The sequence below is a fragment of the Dryobates pubescens genome, chromosome 1 (genome assembly GCF_014839835.1).
Source record: "Dryobates pubescens isolate bDryPub1 chromosome 1, bDryPub1.pri, whole genome shotgun sequence".
In the NCBI taxonomy this organism is placed as follows: domain Eukaryota; kingdom Metazoa; phylum Chordata; class Aves; order Piciformes; family Picidae; genus Dryobates; species Dryobates pubescens.
This window is the reverse complement of record NC_071612.1, coordinates 24433693-24455924: the sequence shown is the minus strand read 5'-3', so window position 1 is coordinate 24455924 and position 22232 is coordinate 24433693. Positions and strand designations below refer to the sequence as shown.

Below are 22232 nucleotides of genomic sequence, written 5' to 3'. Positions count from 1 at the left end.
CAATTCTTCTTTGGTGGCAGGAGGCAGATACTGCAGCCATCATTTGTTTCTAGACTGACAACCTGGTTTAATTCTTCCTTGTGGTGTAAGTTGATTTTTGTGGAGAAGTAACTGAGGTTCACAACTGGAATGAGACCCTGTACCACACCTGGCTCATAACACAGATAGCACAGCCTTCACTGAAGAATGCATCATTAGGAACAAAGTGCTCTCATTTTTGGTCATCTGCAACAAAGAACTGCACGCCCCAGAATCTGTTTTACACTCAGAAACACACATGGAGCTGGGTGGGGTGTCAGTCAGACAATAACTACTACCCAATAAGCCTTTGCAAATAACGATAAGAGTAACTCTGCCAAAATCTGGGGTTGCAGCTGTAGGGTGGCTCATTCCAAAATGTCTCCCTGAGAGGATGTGTGGTTTTGTTTGTACCTTTCAATTCTAAAAATTTAGGGAAAAAACAACAACAACAACAAAAAAAATCAACAAACCCAACCCTCTAAATATTAGCTTTCTTAAGTTCTTTCTTCTCTGCTCTGCACTGCAGTGAAGATCCTTCTGCTCTAGACTCGTTTCAGAATTTTCTGCATTGCTTTAGTTTCCTGAATGCAGAGGTTTGCACTTGGAAGCCACTGACCCTGCACAGTATGGCTGTTAACGTCCAATTAAGTCTGATACATTGTGAAAATGGTTCACACTTTGGCCAGGGGCATGAAGGTGGAGCTCTTAACCCTAACGAGGCTGGGACTGAGCAAATTAAATTGGCCCAATGGTGGCAGCATAGCCTAAGGAATAAGATACAAAAGTATGAAGGGTTTCCTCTTCAGTAAGGTTTTTAGGCTGAGTCACTACCGCCAAAAAGGTTCCCTTGTTCTCTGAGGCTGACTTTAAAGCCAAAGCACAGCACTTACCTCACTGTAATATTGGAAAGGAAAACAATGGAAAGGTCAGCACTTTGCATGGCATGGGCCTTGTCTGATAGCCCTCTGGTTAAGGTCCTCCAGAGTGGGAAGGGTAAGGTTGCATCAGGGATCTTGTGTTAAAAAGAGATGTTTTCTTAAAATGTGAAGCCTAAATGTCATATAGTGTCTGAAAGTCACTAAGTGGAGTTACTGGAGATGAATAGAGGCATAATTGTACAGCTATAAAATTACTGCCTTTAACAAGTAAGCTCCTTTCTAACTTAAAAAATATAAAATCCTATCTTGTTGAATTTTGGAGGGAGAGGGGGCTCCTATGTTCTGATAATTTCCTGATTATTCCCTCATTGCACTGTTTCTGATTTTCTCATCTGGGGCTGGGCCTGCATGTTCTTGGATTTACCCCAAATTCAACATGTCAGACCTCATGTGCCCAATGGAGCCATGCAATTGAAATAACAAAGATACTGAACATTTGCAGCAGTGGGGGCATTATCATTGCTGGTGAAACACTTAGCTTTTCCTGTGAAAAGCAGGAAGAACATCATCAAGTTTGTCAGATCAATGTTTTATTGGTAGGGGCTTGCAACACCTGGGATCAGTTTGAGGGAAGAGGATTATGCAGTGCAGAGAGACTCTTTGAGAGGTTTTGTATCCTTCTCTCTTATCTTAGCAAAGCAGCTGGGCTACTGCTATTATAAATCAGGAGCAAAACTAAGGGGCAGTGATGGGACTTATGCCAGGGTGGTGACGGTGCCCAGGGCAACAGGGAGCAGACCCGGTTAAAATGAGGCGCTCAGACCTTCTGCAGCAGGGAGCAATGAGGGACATGAAGCCTGCAGCATGGCGGCGACGGGAAGGGAAGGGCAGTGCCAATACCTGCCGCACAAATCCTTCTCCAGGGGGTGGGAACCTCCCCGTCTTGGCATGGAGCAGGTGGGAGGTAAGCAAGGGGATGGGCTCAGGGTGGGAGTGCTGGCACCAGGTGTGATATGATACCTTGGACCTCATAGCCAGCTGGGTATGTCAGCAAACAATGCCGGCCCCAGGAAGCCACTGGTGCCAGCGTGGGTCAAAGCTGTGGGGAGTCTTTCCTCCCATTTCTCCATGGAGAATAGCTTTGGGAGGTTTCAGAACTTAGATGAAATATTTGCTGTAGCTGCTCCTCAGTTTCTTTTTCGTCTTGTGTCATGACTACTGTTTGTTTTTACAGTTGACAGCTGTAATCACTGCTGGCCTCCTCCTGCTCTACATCCTGCTGTGCTACGAGGACTTTCATTTCCATGTGGCTCATGTGTATGCTCACCTGGGGTACTCCAATGCCCAGCACATCCTAGGACAGAGGTATTTGCAAGGTAACATTTCTCCAGACCATGGCCAACTTGCTGGCAGAGTACATGTGGATGGAAGCCAGTAACAGAAATGGGGCTCTTTGATATCTGGTACACCACCACACTGCTGGATTTGTGGACACTGTATTTTATTTCCTATCTATGACTTTGCTACCTTGTCTCTCACCCAGGAGCTGGAGTGGAAAAAAATGAGGACATGGCCATGCACTGGTTCAGGTGAGGGGGAGGTAGGGGGTTGGGGGGCACAGGAAAAGCAACTCATACCATGGGAGATTGCCCTCTCCTGGGGAATGGCTACTCTGGCATGGGAGGAGGAGAAAGAGCTGGCAGTGCTTTGGGAGAAGAGATGTGCTGAGCTACAACTTTCTGCAACCACCTGAAAGGATATTGTAGTGAGTTGGGGGGTCTGTCTCTTCTCTGTAGTATCAAGTGATAGAGTGAGTGGAAATGGCCTCAAATTGTGCCGGGGAGGTTTAGATTGTATATCAGGAACACTTCTTCACTGAAAGAAAGGGTTAGTAAATCACTGAAAGAAGTTGCCCAGGGAGGTGATAGAGTCACTGTCACAGAATCACAGAATGTTAGGGGCTGTAAGGGACCTCAAAAGGTCGTCCAGTCCAACTGCCCTGCCAGAGCAGGATCACCTAGACCAGATCACACAGGAACACATCCAGGCAGGTCTTGAATATCTCCAGAGAGGGAGACTCCACAACCCCCCTGGGCATCCTGTTCCAGTGTTCTGTCACCCTTACAGGGAATAAACTCTTCCTCATGTTTCCAAGGAACTTCCTATGCCTCAACTTCCACCCATTGCCCCTTGTCCTGTCATGGGGCATCACTGAGCAGAGCCTGGCTCTGTCATCTTGGCACTCACCCTTTACATCTTTATAAACATGAATGAGGTCACCTCTCAGTCTCCTCTTCTCCAAGCTGAAGAGCTCCAGCTCCCTCAGTCTCTCCTCCTAAGGAAGATGTTCCATTTCCTTTGTCATCTTTGTGGTTCTGTGCTGGATTCTCTCTAGTCCCTGAAAATGTGCAGAAAATATGTAGGCATGGCACCTCAGGACATGTTTTAATGGCCACAGGGGTGTTTGGGTGGTGGTTGGACTTAACACTTTTAGACATCTTTTCCATCTGAAACAATTCTATGATTTTATATTGTGTCAGTGGGAGGGAGGTCCAGGGCTGGCAGGATGGAGGTCAGGGGCATCCAGCTTCTCATGGTGGTTTGGATGCTTTGCTCTGCTTTCTCCACCTGCTATGACTATTTTTTAAATCAGTGAGAGACAAGTGTCTCAACAGTAAGAGTGCAGGGGGATGCTGGCACTGCTGTCTGGCCTTTTGGGGAGGTTTGAGCTGCAGATGAGCAGTGGTAAAAATACATAGGCACAGGAGGGGAGAGGGCCAGGAGGCTAAGGCAATGGACAATTAAGTTAAGGCAGCATATTAATTTCTTCTCTCAGCACATTCTCCCTAAAGGTTTCTGATTTGTAAGTCAGGCAGTTGTGCCCAGTGTGCACATATGCTGTGGTACCCACAGTGGTTACACCCATGGTGGGAGCCTGGGCTGCATCCCCCCAAACCCTCCCAGTCCAGCTGAGAAATGAAAAGAATGAGGAAAGTTACTGTGCTACCCAAAATGCAAGGCGAGAAGTGGGGCATGTTAGATGTTTCCTCTCTGTTTATGCTTAAGGCATAGAACAACATCAAGCTGCAGGATTTTTAGGGCTGCAATAACTGTGCCTTTGACAACAGGGATTGTGAACCAAGAAGAACATCTGTACTTAAAGAAACACTGGAGCCTTGGCTTCAATAAAGGATCCTGAATAAGGATGTTTCCCAAATTAGGGCTTGAAAATTTTAAAGGGGTCATATTTCCAGACAGTGATTTATACATACCTTGTCCCTTCTTCGCTCTTACCTCACTTTAAAACGTTCAAACTTGTTTTTTTTTTCTTTTTTCATACTTTCTCTTGTCACGTTCTTCGCTTTTCTCTTCCCCACTGTAGGCAGGCTGCGGGGCAGGGCCACCCCCACTCCTCCTTCAACCTGGCGGTGGGGGCCCTCAGAAATATGACAGTGGCACTTGAAGAAGGGTAACCTGAGCTATTCCTCTTCCTTTCCATTACAGCTCCATTCCCAGCTCTTCCTGGGGACAGGGGTGGGGAATCTGGTGCTGTAGATACTCCATGCGTGAAGCTGCTCCAGCGTTTCTAATGTGCTCTCCTTGTATTACCAATAGTGCAGCTCCACTTGTGGCAGGGGAACTGAAAAACAAAGTTAGCCCAATGAGATTTTGTAAACCAGGTGACACAGCAGCTGAAATGCCTGTGGTCTGATTACATATATATGTCCATCAATGATTTCCTAATTGAGGCAATGGACAAGGCACATACTGGTATAGAAAGAGCTATTGAAGCAACATGGGGATCTTCTGCTACAAAGAAGGGGCTTCTCTTTGGAGGAGCCCCCATTTCACTCTCCTTCCTGTCCAGCAAGGTCAGTGAGAAGTTTTCTGGTCTTTGCCCAAAGGCTGGGTTGAAACCATCCGGGGCATGTCTTCCTCCTTCAGTGTGCCTTCATACACTGCACACCAGTGCTCCCAGCAAGACTCACAGCCAAAGAAAACCTGCCTCGTGCTTTTTAGTGACCTGTCCCGGGGCTAAGCAAAACTAAACCAGCTGATGAGTTCCCCCCCCCACTGAAACTTGGCCATTCTTTTTTCCCCCCTAATTATTATTACTTTTTATTTTTTTTTTTTTTACATTTACTCCAAGTCTGAAAATTAAAAATGAGATTGAAGAGAACAGTCTTAAGCTAAATGAGACTGAAAAAGCAGTATTTGGGCAAACCCTATGAGCTGAAGCCAGTACATTCATTTCAGTCTCTGTTGCATGTCAAGTGATCAGGCAGACTCACGTAGTCAGTGGTAAAAGGAGTATGTATTTCAAGGGCTTCAAATCCATTTCTACTTCAATCCATTTAAGACAAGAAAATCACCAAACTCAAAACATATTTCTTCAGACCACAGGGAAAAGCAGTCAGAAAATCAGATAGTTGTCCAAATATTGGAGACTTAACTTCACAGATGCTATCAGATCCAGTAGCTGTGGTCCTCTTGTAAAAGCCTGGAGAAATAAAATTTAGCTAGAAGCTAATTAAACCTTCTCCTAGATTTTCCTGATGGGAGTTTTCTGTCCTTCAGGGAAGCAGAGAAACTCCTAAGCATAGCAGCAGCCCACGGGCTCCGAGAAGCTCAGCAACTTCTGGAAAACCTTCTCAAGAGCAGAAGCCATCCCTGAATGACCACTGCATCACCGGTGCTTGCCCAGCCTTGCTGCCTTCTGCACTTAGCCAGCCCACTTCCTCCTTGGCAGGTCTTTAGGCATTTGAATCATTCATTGGGCATTACATTTGCTTTGCACTGCAGCTCTACAGTCAGATCTATGGCAGTGATGCGTTGCTGCTCCTTCTCCCTTTGCTTCCTGGCTCACCACTCCCGAACTGTGCTGAAAACACGGCATGGAGGAGGAGGCAAATAGCCCTCAGGGCTACATAATGATGGGTGTATGAATGTTACTGAAAAAGTGTTGTACCAGCTGATCCACTGGTACTAAGTTAGATCCAAATATTGATCTGGGCTTGGTGCAGTGCTGCTTGTGCATTTGTGCTGTGTGGATGCCGCATTATGCTTACACATTGCAATAAATGGTCAGGACCGCAGCTGGTGGCTGAGAAGCTCAAGATGAGCCACCAGTGTGCACTTGCAGCCCAGAAAGCCGATCACATCCTGGGCTGCATCAAGAGAAGTATAGCCAGCAGGTCAAGGGAGGTGATTCCTCTATTCTGCTCTGGTGAAACCCCACTTGGAGTACTGCATCCAGTTCTGGAGCCTCTGTTACAGGAAGGATCTGGATGTGCTGGAACATGTCCAGAGAAGGGCCACAAGGATGATCAGAGGGCTGGAGCACCTCTCCTATGAGGACAGACTGAGAGAGTTGGGGCTGTTCAGTCTGGAGAAGAGAAGGCTCTGAGGAGACCTTCCAGTATCTGAAGGGGGCTACAAGAAAGCTGGGGAGGGACTTTTTAGGGTGTCAGGTAATGATAAGACTAGAAGGAATGGAGCAAAACTACAAATGGGTAGATTCAGATTGGATGTTAGGAAGAAGTTCTTCCCCATGAGGATGGTGAGACACTGGCACAGGTTGCCCAGGGAGGTGGTGGAAGCCTCATCCATGGAGGTTAAGGCCAGACTGGATGTGGCTCTGAGTAACCTGATATGTGGTGTCCCTGCTCATGGCAGGGGGTTTGGAACTAGATGATCCTTGAGGTCCCTTCCAACCCTGACAATTCTGTGATTCATCACTGTAAATCAGCATGAGGTACCTGCATGATACCATTTGTGATAGGAATAACAGGGACTTAACAGAAAATATAAATAATGCCCTCACTTAATAGCTACCATTCCTTATCAATGTTGTCATTACTCTGCCAGTTTCAGGGAAAAGTAATTCAATTTAATGGAAACTGCCTTCATTTGCAGGGTGGTCTCTGCTTAAAACCACAGTGGGAGCAATTGCATTTCACGGGAAGTGCACTCACTAAGCAAAAAATCCACAGCATTTTACTAGCAATAAAATTGTTTCCCAGGGTTGCCTTTGTTGGTGTGCAATCTTTTCTTTTTTTTTTTTTTTCTCTTTTCTTTCCCCTACCATGATTATCCAGCTCACTTGTTGCATTACACAAGGTCCTACACTCCCCCCAGGTGCCTGAGGCCACACTGCTGAGCCCAGAAGCTGTCACGGAGGGAGCAAATGGGACAGCAAGCCCATGGCAGTGGCCAGGGTTTGGTTTCTGAGGATTACTTTTGCCCCCTGACTCATAGGCAAAGGTGTGAAGGTTTTTGCCCAGGCTTCCATTTCCCCATCCCATCTCGGGTGCAAGCCTCAGTATCTTTCTAGGGTGATGCCAGCAACAGCTGGAGGGCATCTCCCAGGCGCAACATGCTGACACTCAGTGCAAAGGGGACCGGTGGCCACAAATTAAGCAAGGGATGGCTGGGGTCTGCCTCTGTTCAGCCTGTTCATCTTGCTCCCAGGAGCAAAGGACAGAGTGGAGGAGATCTGGAGCCTGGCTGTCCTGCCTCTCCAGCCCATCCCTGGCAGCACCTGCTGCAGGCCTGCTCCTCCAGCCCACTCCTCTCCTTTCCCTTTCCCTTATGCTCCCTCCCACACATCCCTTTATTAAATCTGGTAACACAAAACCCGCAGCAGTGCAGATCAGAGCACCAGGCGAGTTTCTCTCTTCCCTCCCCCTCAAAGCAGAAAAGCAAGACAGCATTTGCCAACTCAAAAAAGACCTTATTTCCATGGCCTCTGCAGTGGCTGCAGACCAGGGCTTTCAGCCAGGACCCTTCAAAGGCAGGGCAATATTTCTCTTGACATGAGGCTAGTGCTGCATTGTGTCTCATACCAGCTTTCTTTTTTTCCATACAGTAAACATGCATGAGTTGTAGCTCCTGACTGGGAAGCTACATGTCTTGTATGTACCAGTTAAATGCAACAGGCATCCTTCTGAAGCCTATGGTACCCTCATTTTTGTGCCTGTGAGCAGGAAAACCTTTTATTTGTACTTGCAAAACAGCATACAGCACCTGAATAGTGTGAGGACCTGTGTCAAAAGCCCTGTTGGAACCTGGACCTGTGGAGTTTGCTGCCTCTCCTCCACACCCCAACTCATCCTTCTTGTTTTCTCCACCTTCACTAACCATAGCACCTAATATCAAAGGGACATTCAGTCATAGTCTGGGAGAGTGAAGCCCTCCTCACCCACTGGTGATGGCCAAATTCACATCCATTTCATATCTTATCCCACTGGGACTGGGATGATGATGTCAGCAACACAGGTTTAGCATATGGCAATACCTCAGTGAGCACCAGGCATACTGTCATGGGGATTTGAATAACAAATATGCCAAGGGCCTGGTGGGCAGGGGCATTGCATTTAGCAGGACTTTAGAAACCTTTTTCTGCCCCCTAGTCAAAGTGAGCTAGCAGGTTTTTTGCATGCTGATCCATTTTTTGATGGATCTGAACTGTGGCATCGCCAAGCACCAAAACCAACATTAACACTGTCCCCCAGATTCTGTAGCTACTGGGCAGCAAATCAGACCTAAGGTTCACACAGCCTTCCCTTTGGTGGCTGTTGCTCTTTTGCTCACCTTCTAAAAAAAACTGTTTTGAAACAGGATATTTTCCCTTTATCTCAACTGTAGTTTCCCCCTTGTACACGTGGCTGTGCACAACGGGCCAGTGGCTTATCATCCAGTGCTTTCCAGGTGGCCTCTTTTTTAGTAACTAATTAGAGCTAGGCAATAAATCACAAGCAACCTTGCATTTCAACAGAAAAAAAAAAAATTAAAAGTAAAACCAACAGGAAAAACCCAAACCAACCAAACTGTTGATTTAATAAAGCCAGCAAGTTGTCGAACAGCAGCAGGAGGCTGTTGGAACTCAGTGCAGTGCTGAGACTTCACCAAGAAACGTTCACTGGTTTCATGTATTTTGCAGGGCACTCTCACCACATCCACTGAGACATGAGTGTCTCCCACTCCAATTGTGATTTCCTCCCGGAATTTTCTTTCAATCCATTCCCACAGAGCACTGTTTGGCAGTTGCTGGCCAAGGTTGCACACATTCATGTTCATTTTACCTTTCCCCGGCCTGCCTTGCTGGGGCTACGCACCCTGTTACCCCCCCAGGGAATGGCCCCTGGTTGTGGGGTGCTTGTCCTGTGTGGTGCCAGCTGGACATCCCCATCAGCTGCCAGCCCTCTCCTCCTTGGCACTGCCTGTACACAGGCAATTAGAAAGATTTTTTTTCCCAAAACACAGCTCTAATTATAATGTAATTCAGCTTATTTGAAGTACATTTTGGTAGCATTTCCATTATGCAAATACCAATTTATTATCCTCACATTATGTTTTGACTGCAGTTGTGTTGCTAATTAGAGGCAATTTAACTGCTTTAAAAAACCCCCATCCTTTCCTCTCCATGCACCCTTACTTCCTTGCAAACCACACAGAACATTTAGCATGGAGTCAGTGATGAAAACCTGCAGTTATCATCTCAGTTTTCATCGCTCTAATTGACGTTCATTATGTTAGAAAGCACTCAGAGTTTTCTGATCTTATTTGGGTTTGGGGATGGAGGTGTGAAAGAGATGTGGGCAACTTACTGCAACTGCATTTCTAACATTTTTTCTGCCCAAACTCTCAGGTGGGTTTGGTGTGGCTGCCCACCTGCAGGAACTGTCCATGTTATTGCCTTTAGCCATAGGGTAAAAATTATCATCATCATAATGCTGGTCTGGGCAAGATGACACATTTCTGTGATAAGAGGGAGTAAAGCTGACCCCAGGGATTTAGGCTAAGAATCTTCTAAGGGACCTAGATGTGGCAGAGGTATTTGTGTGCTTGCCCCTACCAGCAGAGGCACCTGGGACCCAGGGCATAACCCCATGAAAGCAGCAATTCCCACCTGCCCTGGCTGTGTGCAGCAGAAGGACTGTAGGCTTTGGTCATGAAGGTGGGCAGAGGAGATTTTTTTTTTTGAGGGGGGAAGCAAGGCAGCCATGGGGAGGTGTGTGTGGGAACAGGGACTAGCTGGTGAGAATTTATGGAGGAGTGAGCACCTATCAATCTGTCACCAACATCCTTCAACTGACTTCACCAAGGTTATTCCTTCCAGCACCTTTTACAACAGTTATGGTTCCTAACCACTTTTCTTTGACAAGCTTTTCTGTTGGGCCTGTTAGATGTGTCTGCTACCAGGGCTTGGGGCAAGAAGACATCCTACACGTTACATGGGTGGCACAAAGATTTCTGACCCACAAAACAGTCTCTGGGGACATCCTCGTTTGATGCAGCTGACATGATTTGTGACTACAGAAGTGTTCTTTTATCCAAAGTTTTGAGGAACTCTGGGAGCTTCCCAGAAAGGTGACTTTTAGCAGGGAAAGGGAGTGCTACTGCCCTTAATAAAAGCCTGTTGGAATGATTAAACCCATAGATGGCTGAAAGAGTTGTGCAGGTCTGGCTTTGAAGCAGCTGAACATTAGGGGTCCCCAGTGGACTTTCAAAAGCTTTGTAGGAAGAAAAAAAAAGGATAAAAAAACACCCCAAAACACCAAACCAAACCATACTGAAGCCTCCCTGAATTTCTCTACAATATAACTCCCAATACTCCACCCACCTACCAAGCAAGCTCTGCTGATACCAGGAGCAAAACAACAGCCTTAATGCTCTGACGTAAAGCAAAGACAGCAGCCACTGTGCAGTGCCTACAGAAACCCCGGGCTCTCAATGAGGGCCTTTTCTTCCTGCCCAGAGTCAAGCTTCAGATGTTTTTGCTCTTTGTTCTTAATTGCTAGTGCTATTGCAGTGCAAAGGGTTCTCTTTTTTCTTGGTTTTGCTGCTATTTCTCCCTTTCCCCTGCCCTTTTTAATTTATTTTCCTCAGGATATTTTGTCTTTCATTTGTGGAGTGAATTCAGCATTCCTCTAATAAAGACTTAGAGGCCGTGGGCAGGCTCAGGGGAAGCCCTGCTGAGGTACCACCACACTGTGCCAAATGTCCTCCAGCCAGCAAGGAGCTTTTCCCACAGAGAAGAGCTGGCTGCTTGTTGTCACTTGTCACATCCATCAGATGTCCTAAGTACGTGGAACACCCCTGGCTGTCTTCCATCCTGCACTCCTGGCCTGTGAAACACCCCAGGTTCCTCACTGGCACTGCAGTGGGAGCACAGCTTGACCTTGGGGTTGGCTGGGCACAAGGAGAGGCCAAGTGCTGGTGGTCCATGACTGATGAATCATAGAATCAACCAGGTTGGAAAAGCCCTCAGAAATCATCAAGTCTAACCTATTACCCAATACCTAACACCTCATGACAACTAAACCACAGCTTCAAGTGCCACATCCAATCCTTTTCTGAACACCTCCAAGGACAGGGCCTCCACCACCTCCCTGGGCAGCACATTCCAATGGCCAGTTACTCTTTCTGCAAAGAACTTTCTCCTCACCTCAAGCCTAAACTTCCCTTAGAATAGAATAAACCAGGTTGGAAGAGACCTTCAGGATCATCTTGTTTTGTCGCTGGTTGCATGGGAGAAGAGACCAACCTCCACCTGGCTACAACCTCACTTCAGGAAGCTGTAGACAGCAATGAGGTGTCACCCTGAGCCTCCTGTTCTCCAGGCTAAACACCCCCAGCTCCCTCAGCCTCTCCTCATAGAGCTTGCACTCGAGACCTTTCACCAGTCCCATCACTTGATGGGAGAGAGTAAGGCTCTTTCCAGTCCAGCTCGGCACAGGTGGAGCTGGGCACAGTAGTCTCTCCTTCCTCACCACTCTGGCAAGTCCCAGAACATCTCACTACTGCCTGAGGCTAATTGGTACCAGAGTAGGCAGGAGGTGAGGGGTGGCATGCTTTGGCAAACAGGAGGGAGATGGAGACCTAAGCAGGTCTTGCACAAGCACCAGGTGATCACAGAGCATTGCATGCAAGTCCTCCAGGATACAGCTTTCTGTGGAAGGCACAGAGCCTGCTAAAGGCCTCCCTGCTTAGTATGGTGGTGGTGTGATTGACCTCTGCAAGGGGGTTTGACCTGCAGCATAGGGAACTTCAAGCAAGCTATTTTATTATGTATCCCAATTACTGAATAGCAGTACTTTAAATTAAGGAGCTCCCCAGATAAGGAAGATGTGGAGATTTGTCTTCCTGAGGCTAAAACGAGTGTTTTCAATACAAGTGTTCAGCAAGAGCCTGACAGCATTTCAAAGGCCTGGCAGTTCAGTGTCCTGCAGCTGACAGCTCTGTAATCCAGCTCTCGGCAGCTATCACGTATGATAACCCACATCACTTCCCCTTGCAGATTAGAAAGGGACAAGCACCATAGTGCTGGATCTTTAGTATGTAATAAATAATTCATGCAGGATGAGCACTGCATTTCTGCTTGGTCAGTGTTCTGTGTGGGGTGCTTTCCAGGAGCTGCTCCCAGCAGGATTTAGGACCTCGGCAAACACCATCTTTGCCATACTGGATCCTACCAAAACGGGGCTGTGGTGGGTTGAAATTTCCCACACAGCATAAAATTGCCAGACCCAGCTCAGCTGGAAGCAAATGAAGCTGTGTTTACAAGCAAAACTACAATCTAGAAACACAAAATGCAATGAATATGTACAAAATAAACCATATTTACATCTACTTGCAATTTATACAAGAACCCCCCTGGGCAAAACCAGGGGTTTACCAGTAGATTCTTTTCCTCCCCTTCCCCCCTGTACACAGGATCAGAAAAAGAAGAGCAAAGGGTAGTTTGTTAGTATTTAGCCACAACAAGAATGCATTGAAAGTCAGCAGCAGCTAAGCAAGAGCCAGCTAGTATCTGCCAGAGCAAAAGAAGTTGAAAAGAGAGAGTTAGTTTACCAAACTAATTTTATGTTGGTAATCAGGCCAATAGGATTATTTAGTCCTTATTATTATTTTCCTTTTTATATCCAATGGTAATTTATTTACATTCTACCACATTCTGCTCAAGATCAGCCTAGGCATCAGCCTAAAACTACCACAGGGTCTCAGCGACCCTCCCCTTGCCATTTGCAAATCCTTTCTTTGATGTGAAAGTGACAAAGCTCTCAAACTACTTACAGTTATCTGAAGACTGGATGGGGCAGTTAAAGGTGGGTACCAGTCCTTGTGGCCTCCCTGGGAATATCCCTTGGCACAAGGCTGATCAGTGCTGTGGTGCTGGGGATGCTCTTAGCCCCGGTGCATTGTTGCATCCCCACAACACCACCCAGCCTTACAGGGAGAGATGAAGGTCTCTCTGGCCTCATGCCCTGACCTAGATGCACAGGGAAAAAAAACAGTATGTTACAAAAAACAGGCTGCATGGAAATATCCATCATTAAATAAACCATGAACATTTTCAGGTGTGTCAGTTACCCTGATGCTATTGATGTGCCTCAGAGGGAATTCTACCCCACCCTGTAACAGGAGGTTACCAGAAAATCACAGAATTGTCAGGGTTTGAAGGGACCACAAGGATCATCTAGTTCCAACCCCCCTGCCATGGGCAGGGACACCTCACACTAGACCAGGTTGCTCTGAAAACAAAAAACAAAGCAGGGGGGAGGGCTTGCGGGTACTTTGCCTTCTCTGCAGGGCGTTTTCCCCCTGGGAAGCTGAGTCTGCTCCACTCCCCGCTTCCTGCCCAGCTAGGGAATAAAAAGCAGGGCATTGCAGCTATTAGCTCTCCTTTTGGCTCCTGCCTCTCCTGGATGAGAGCTACTGCGGCTGCCTTCCTGCTCCTCTGCCACGTGGTCAGGCCTGATCCTTCTCCCTGCTGCCTCCACGCCTCTTCAGAGAGTCTGGCTTTGTATTCTTCTTCTTTGTCCTTCTCCCATCCATCCTCGTTCCTTGCCCTTGTGAACCTTACCTGTTATTGTGTTGTATATATTGTTTAAAGAAAACTCTTCACCTCTCTACTTCCAAGCTGACTCCAAATTATTGCTTGGTGGATTTGCCCCCATCTGAGTTCTTAACTCCCAGTTAAGGCTTAAACCACCACAATTGTATCAAACACTGCTTTGGCAAGATGTCTCCAGGTGAGAGAGTATGCTACCAGTATTGCAGCTAAGATAAATGATGTTGGTAATACCACAGAATCAGCCAGGTTGGAAGAGACCGCCAAGATCATCGAGTCCAACTGATCACCCAACCCTAATTAATCAACTAGACCATGGCAGTAAGTGCCTCATCCAGACACCTCAATCCCACCACCTCCATGGACAGCCCATTCCAATGGGCAATCTCTCCTTCTGTGAAGAAGCCAAATAGGAGATCCAGTATAGATCTCAGTGTTCTCTGTGTAACTCACCTGTCACTGCAGGCCCAACATCCATGCATATAACTCTTCTGGCTTCAGCACTGCTTGATCTGCCATGGGCCACCCTGAAAATCTGGTTTTCCATCTCCAAAATAGTCCTAAATCATCCAGATGTCAGCAAGAGGCAGCAGTTGCTCATGTCAATGATGACAGCAGCTATGGCAATGGGATGAACTGCATTCACTGCCTGCAGGTACATCTCACATATGTAGGCAGGTGCACACAGCTTATGGCTTGAAGTTTTACCTGGGCAGATCCTTTTCCCTGGAGCAGAGAGTCTTGCATGGGAAACCTTCAGTTCCTGTCACTGTCCCATGTGAACTGATGTAAACTGAGCACTGTTGACCTGCAAAATCCAACCTGTGCAGGAAGCCAATCCTGCCTTCTCAGTGCACCAGCAACTGAACTTTTTCTATGCCATTAAGGAAGTCAGCTTCAGGATTTTCCAGTTAACCATTTTTCCTGGTAACCTTGTCCACAGAGGCAACTCCAGTCCTGCCCTGTCAGTCAGATTTTCATTCCCAACCCCAGAGATGACTTTCTAAAACATTGCTTTTAGGTCATGTCGACCCAACATTGCATTTTAGCAGTGCAAAGATACAAACAATTGTATTTCTCGTAAGTCTGAGGTTTATATCCATCCTTTTGGAAAAGCACTGTGAGACATAGGCTGCTATGTTGAGACCCAGAGACAGCCCCAGGCAGGAGAAGGAAACAAGACCTCCAGGAAGGAAAAATGTAAACCATAGCTCTTTCCACTTATCTTTGCTATGCTCACCTTCAATATGGTGTCAACCAGAGGCATTAAAATATCCCAAAATAACTCCAGGACAGGAGTTAAGTTGTCCCTTAGGAAAAGGTAAATGTCTGAGTGCTGTTTGAAAACTAGAAGCAAAATTATGCTCCATAGCTGGGGTACAGCAGCCCCCTCTCCCCGCTTCCCACTGTGGCTGCTCAGGGAAGGATAGGTAGATTTGGGGAGAAGAGCCTTTCAGAGGTGGAAAATGCTTCCTCAGCATTCAGGAAAAAAAAATAATAATAGTGAATTGGGATGACAAACTCCACCTTTTGCTACCACACAGCTGATACTTCTCCTCCTACTCATAAAATGACCGTTTAATTAAGGAGTCAGCACAACAAAAATTAGAGTAAATGCTGCCAGAGCTTTACACTGACCAGATCCCTTTTACTGCTAATTTTCCTCCAAAATTAATAGCTGCCCATCACAATCCCTGCCATGTCTGGCTCTTGCTTGGCTCTCCTCCATTTGCCACTGGCATTGCCATGGCTGACTGCCTTAAAAATAGCAAAATCATCCAGTTCCGCCCCCCCCCCCCCCCATCTCCAGTATAACTCATCCAAGCACAGTGCTGACTGATCCTCATTTGTTTCCCCAAATGCCTCTGTGCTTGTATCCAAGTTATCACCAACATCATTTTAATGAAATACTTTAAGCAAAATGCCAGTGGCTTTGCCCAAGCTCTGATAAATATCTGCTTGAGATGAACTGAATCCAGGAGGTTTTGCTCCAAAGTCCCAGTTCAACAAGGCACTTAAGTCTGTGCTTAAATTAGCTTAATATAATTCAATAGAAACTATTTTATAAAGCAAGGTAGGCAATGTAATTGTGACCTTGGAGCTCACACCTGTTCAGTAATTGCCAGGCTATTTGTCCAAAGCTTGTTCACAGAGCACCAGTAACAACTATAATAGAAATCACTTTTTCAGAGGTGGTGGTGCTAAAAACCTTCTTACATGATGCAAGAACCATCCCAGTAAGTAGGTTTTTTGAAGCCATTTGCAAGATATTATTTAAGATTATTTTCATATATATAAATGGCTGAAAACCTGTAGATTTAAAAGCCTCTTGTGAATGCTCCAGCCTTTAGATAAAGCCAGCTAAAATGTATTCCCATCAGCCAAAGGATGAATGCTTGGCCTAGGGAACATGCAGAGGGGTGTGGGAGAGGATCTGTGGCCACCAAGGACTGAGCACAGCATTGTCAGAGGCAGCAAAGTCAGCCCAGCTTGAGTACCTTTCAGCTGGCTGTATAGGAGGGGAAACAGGTTTTGTGAGCAAACTCCATGTTCACAACCTGCCAGCTGTGCAGTCTGGTGCTCTGCAAGTCCCATGCAACAGCTAATAAAATTCAGAATCCTGTTAAGTAAATACAGAGCTGTGGCTCCATGTTCCCATGGAGTGCTGACAAGCTGTCACTCAGACATGAGAAGAAAGATCTCCAGACCCCAGGGTTTCATGCCCATGTATAAGGACAGCGCCTGCCTTTGCTATCCTCATTTCGCTTACAGAAACAACTTGCCTGGAAGTTATAGAATGATAGAATTGTTTTAGTTGGAAAGGACTTCCGAGTCCATTCATTGACTTAACACCACCATGGCTATTAAACCACATCTCAAAGTTAGAATCATAGAATTGTTAGGGCCAAGGGACCTCAAGGACCATCTAGTTCCAACCCCCCTACCATGGGCAGGGACACCTCACATTACATCATGTTACTCAGAGCCCCATCCAGCCTGGCCTTAAAAACCTCCAGGGGTGAGGCTCCTACCACCTCCCTGGGCAACCGGTGCCAGTGTCTCACCACCCTCATGGGGAAGAACTTCTTCCTAACATCCAATCTGAATGTACCCATTTCTAGTTTTGCTCCATTCACCCCAGTCCTATCACTACCTGGCACCCTAAACAGTCCCTCCCCAGCTTTCTTGTAGGCTCTCTTAAAGATACTGGAAGACCACAATGAGGTCTCCTCAGAGCTTTCTTTTCCAGGTGGAACAGCCCCAATTCTCTCAGCCTGTCCTCAAAGGAGAAGAGCTCCAGCCCTCTGATCATCCTCATGGCCCTTCTCTGGACACCTTCCAGCACCTCCAGATCTTTCTTGTAATAGGGGCTCCAGAACTGGACACAGTACTCCAGATGGGGTCTCACCAGAGTCTTTAGTCACAGAATTGTTAAGGTTGGAAGGGACCTCAAGGATCATCTAGTGCCACCCCCTGCTGCCATGGGTAGGGACACCTCACACTAGATCACATCCAGCCTGGCCTTAAAAACCTCCAGGGATGGGGCCTCCACCATCTGCATGAGCAACCTATTCCAGTGTCTCACCACTCTCATAGGGAAGAACTTTGTCTTAACATAGACAAGTACATTTCTTGCATCTCAGGGTAGGGCTATGCCAGCAAGCAACTCTCATCATGAAAGTAGAAAGATGAGGGTGGCAGAGGAGGCTAAGAACACATGACAGTGAAGGAGATCCAACCTCTGCAAGTGATACCACACTGAAGACATTGCTTGACATTAAAATCATCATGAGTGCAAAACCCACTTGCACTTGGGCTGGGGGAGTAGGACATTTTCTCATAGCTTGAACTGCAGCTTAGCTGTGACTATTTCCAGCAGCTAAAAAAAAATATGGGGAATTGCCAGATACTTCAAAAACTGAAGAGAGAAAAAGAAAAACAGCCACCAGTCTAGGATTTGGGGACGGAACCATTAACTTGAGGGGCCAAAGAAGAACAGAAGAACCTCAAGGAGGCTCCGGGAAAATCTTGCAGAGAAAAGGGCAAATTACAGCTGCTCCCTGGTGGAGCTGAGGATGGATGCCCAAGGTGAAGTCACAGGCATGCCTTGAGGCTGGACAGTTTAGCTCCCCTGCTTTAGGCGCTCCCTTGCACTTAGGCTGCACTGGGGCAAGCTGCAGGGTCAGAAAACCTGCCCCAAGGGCACCCCTCTGATGTTGCACCCCTCACACTCCAAAAACACCCCTCTGTCCCCCAACACTAGGTCTCTCCACACCTGGGAAACACCACAGCACTGGTCCACAGAGCCCTCCCAGCATTCTCCCTTGCCCCCAGCACAGCACACTAGAGGTAACTCATCTCTAAAGTGAGCTTTATTGAGCTATGCTTCAGCTGATTAAAGTAATTATTACTCCAGGCTTAATGAAGTCATTTCCACTTGACTTTATTATAGCCATTAAGTATTTACCTTCTCGAGGTGGCAAGAGGTTCACCCCAGGGAGTGAAGGCTGTAGCTGGGTGCTGAAAGCAACTGTGCCAGCCCTGAAATGCAGGCAGGGGCTGTGCCACTGCAGGCAGTACTGCCTCTATCCTGGGTGCAGTGCTCAGGCTCCACAGGCATAGTTTGGCTCTTTTGGGTGACCAAGGGGCTGGGGTTTTTACAGCCTCCCTTCCTCAAAGCCTTCAGCTGGCTCAACAAATTATAACTCATCCTCCACTGAGAGTTGTTGGGGTGGATACATGTCTGGAACAGCTCCAAAAGAATAAAAATTATTAGCCTGTGGCTCATTAATTGAACATTACTGCTCATCTGGAGCACAGCAGTCTGCTCCTCCAGACTAGGAAGAGCAAACTCCTCTTTTTAGGCACCAAAATGTTTTCTATGATGTCCTGCTAGAATAACTGCAGCCATTGAGCAGTAAATCCACTTCAGTGAGAAAATACTGAAGAGTCCACTGGGGTTCATGACTGTACAATGAAGAAATGAGCAAAAAAAAGAGTTGAAAATTATAGGTATCTAGGAAAATAAATATTTGCTCTACCTCCCTCGTGAAAAAGTGGCCCCCTCACCCCCCAAACATTTAGGCAAACAATTCTATTAGTTTTTACATAAAACATAGGTGGATATTTGCACCACAACATGTTAGATGAAGAATGAATAGGCTACAGCCCCTTAAAAAAATTAAATGCCAGGGGCAAGTGCCAAAAATCCTGATAAAAGTCTTCTGGTCTGGCATAAACCCAGGCTGGGGAGAAGAGGAGGGGACCATCCTACTGCTATCCCCTTGGAAATGGTTCCTCTTAGCAGCAGGGTCTTCTCCGCTCCCTGAAGCCACCTGTGGCCAACTCCCACCAGAGCCAGCTGGAACAGCTCACCTAATTGCAAGCCTGGGTTTGCTCCCTTTTAATTGAAAACCAGCTTTGCCACCAGATCCATCAGGACCACGTGGGCCATTAGGCTCCTGTTACTTATGCTACAGCTTTTACAACCAGACGCAGATTTACCTGCAAACACCTGCTGTGTCCCAGCGGTCTGCCAAGGTTTCCATCTGCGCCCGAGGAAAAGTGGAGAGGTTTGTTGAGTTTGGTTTCAGGTTTGTGATGGGGTTTTTAATTTGTTTGTGGATTTTAATGATTCTTTTTTGTTTTGCTTGGTTGGGTTTGGCTTGTTTGTTTTTAAAATAAAACTTCTGCTTAAGCCAAAAGAAAACCTGAATTTATGGCCAAAAGAGAACCTGAATTTATGGCCAACCCACCTGCTTACAGCAGCAGACCTGGACCCCTCCCTGTGCATCACTGGGCTCAGGATCTGTGGCTAGTTGCAATGAAATGTGAGCTTTGAGGAGGCCTTATCTTATGCTTTCCCCCCTCTGTAAGAGCACAAAGCATTCCTGGTGTTTTGCTGGAGTCTGCTGAAGTATTTAGGAGGCTGAAGTCATCGACCACAATTTCTGACAGCACATTCAAAGCAGGTTAGAGTCTTTCTCTATGAAGTGTTGCATTACTGAATTATAACAAATGCTGATGCCTTTGGGGGCAATAAAAATAACTTCAGTATATGACAGAAAATGAATTATAATTCAGAATAATTCTTGGTAGAAAGCATACTTTTATTTTTTAAGTTACAATCATAACTGCTTTCTGATTCTGAGATAAGATGTGGTTACCATAGTGACCCAATCCTTAAAGATAATTCTTTTGCCCAATGCTGTACAAAACACTGTATGATACCTGCCTTCACAGAAAGTCATTTATGAAGATGAGTTTTCCAAGTGTTAGGCCTTGGGTGTGAAAAAGCAACATAGGCTATGGGGAAAAATGATACCCTTTTGGTTACTGCCTGAAGAGCCTTATGTGTGCCTTTCCCTGCAGGTATGCTCATAGAGGATGCCTGGGATTTGGTGCAAGCTACAAATCTTGCTCAGCTTTCAAGCCTATGTAGACTCTGCAGAAGAATTTGATTCCTCTATGGAGAATCAGAAGAAAAAAAAAAACAAAACCAGGGAGAAGAAAATCAGAGACACCCACAACTATAGGGAGGTTCTCCTCCCCCTCCACTCTGCTCTGGTGAGACCCCACCTGGAATATTGCATCCAGTTCTGGGCTCCCCCAGTTCAAGAGGGACAGGGATCTGCTTGAGAGAGACCAACAGAGGGCTACAAGGATGATTAAGGGACTGGAGCACTGCCTGATGAGGAAAGGCTGAGAGCCCTGGGGCTGTTTAGTCTGGAGAAGAAAAGACTGAGAGGGGATCTAATAAATGTCTATAAATATCTGAGGGCTGGGTGTCAAGAGGAAGGGGACAGGCTCTGCTCAGTTGCACCCTGTGATAGGACAAGGGGTAATGGGTATAAACTACAGCACAGGAGGTTCCACCTGAACACAAGGAAGAACTTCCTTACTGTAAGGGTCACAGAACATTGGAACAAGCTCACCAGAGAGCTTGTGGAGTCTCTTTCTCTGGAGACTTTCCAGACCCATCTGGATGCATTCCTGTGCAACCTGTGCTAGATTCTCTCATCCTGTTCTGGCAGGGGGTTTGGACTCAATGATCTCCTGAGGTCTCTTCCAACCCCTAACATCCTGTGAACTGCCTACCATCAGAGAAATTAAAAAATATTTTTGCTTACTTTTAGCAGTCCTGTACATATTTAATAGACCATCTGCTAGCACTTCCCTGTAAAGAGTTTGGAAAACAGATTCTGAAATAATAACCATGGCTATAGGCAAGCAATGGCATGTTTTGGTGCACAAAGTGAAGTTTAATCCCCAGTTGGGCTAGTACAAATTATTGTTAATCATTAATATCATTTTGGGGGAGGTTTCTTTTGGTAACCCTTGTCTAACTCCCTGCATCCATCTCTGCAGGGCTGTATTTGGGATGTTCCCTATCTCAAGCCATGTTTGGAGCCAAGTATCACAGTATCACTAAGGTTGGAAGAGACCTCGAGGATCATCGAGTCCAACCTGTCTCCACAGACCTCATGACTAGACCATGGCACCAAGTGCCACATCCAGTCTCCTCTTGAACACCTTCAGGGACCATGTCCCTGGGCAGCACATTCCAATGATGAATGACTCTCTTGGTGAAGAACTTTCTCCTCACCTCGAGTCTAAACCTCCCTTGGCGCAGCTTGAGACTGTGTCCCCCTGTTCTGGTGCCGGTTGCCCCTGGGAGAAGAGACCAACCCCTTCCTGGCTACAAACACCTTTCAGATAGTTGTAGAGGGCAATGAGGTCTCCCCTGAGCCTCCTCTTCTCCAGGCTAAACAATCCCAGCTCCCTCAGCCTCTCCTCATAGGGCTTGTGCTCAAGGCCTCTCACCAGCCTTGTTGCCCTTCTCTGGACACATTCAAGTGTCTCGATGTCCTTCTTAAACTGAGGGGCCCAGAACTGGACACAGTACAGTGTTGTGCTTCTTTCCATCCAGGGCCTGCTGTGCATCCCTGGCAGCAGTGAGGGTGAGATAGAACTCTCTTGCTTGGTAGCAAAACCAAGTTACTTGTGGGCTGGCCTCCTGTGGTCAATCACAGGAGGTGGTGAGGCGGAAGGTCTGGGCTAGTCTCTAGACCTGTGCTGCCTCATGGACTCAAGTTGTTTGCCTACACACAGCTTGAAACTATATTGGTTATTAAAAATAATGAGTCAGAGAGAGGCAACACCGGCTCAGCTGGGGTGGTAAGTGGGTTTTCTCATGTCATTGTAGAGTTTCTTCTCATCAGTGGCAGCCCTGCAGCAGCCTACTTTGGTATAGAGCATCCTACATTACATTTACACTGCTTAAATTACTTTATGACACTTGCTCTGGTACCCAGGGTACCCCTGATTCAGGAGAATACAAGGGTGGCAACCCCTAGCCAGTGAACCATGGGTTTCTCATTTTCTGAAGAGTCTTCTGCCAAAAAAAATCCTACTGAACCTTAGCCATCTTGTCAAAATCCTGGTGCTGTAGCTCCAGGTGATTAATAAGTGAAACC

The 22232-nt window shown here is 46.6% G+C and overlaps 1 protein-coding gene and 1 long non-coding RNA gene across 2 annotated transcripts in view; one reads left to right on the top strand and one right to left on the bottom strand.

Moving 5' to 3' along the window:
• Positions 1 to 22232, bottom strand: part of LOC104305247 (alcohol dehydrogenase 1) — a 387682-nt gene that overhangs the window by 210981 nt on the left and 154469 nt on the right. The gene's annotated exons all lie outside the window — the stretch shown is intronic.
• Positions 2391 to 5994, top strand: LOC128897334 (uncharacterized). Its single transcript, XR_008462340.1, has 3 exons — positions 2391 to 2488; positions 4282 to 4368; positions 5478 to 5994. It is a non-coding gene; the product is annotated as an uncharacterized LOC128897334 (long non-coding RNA).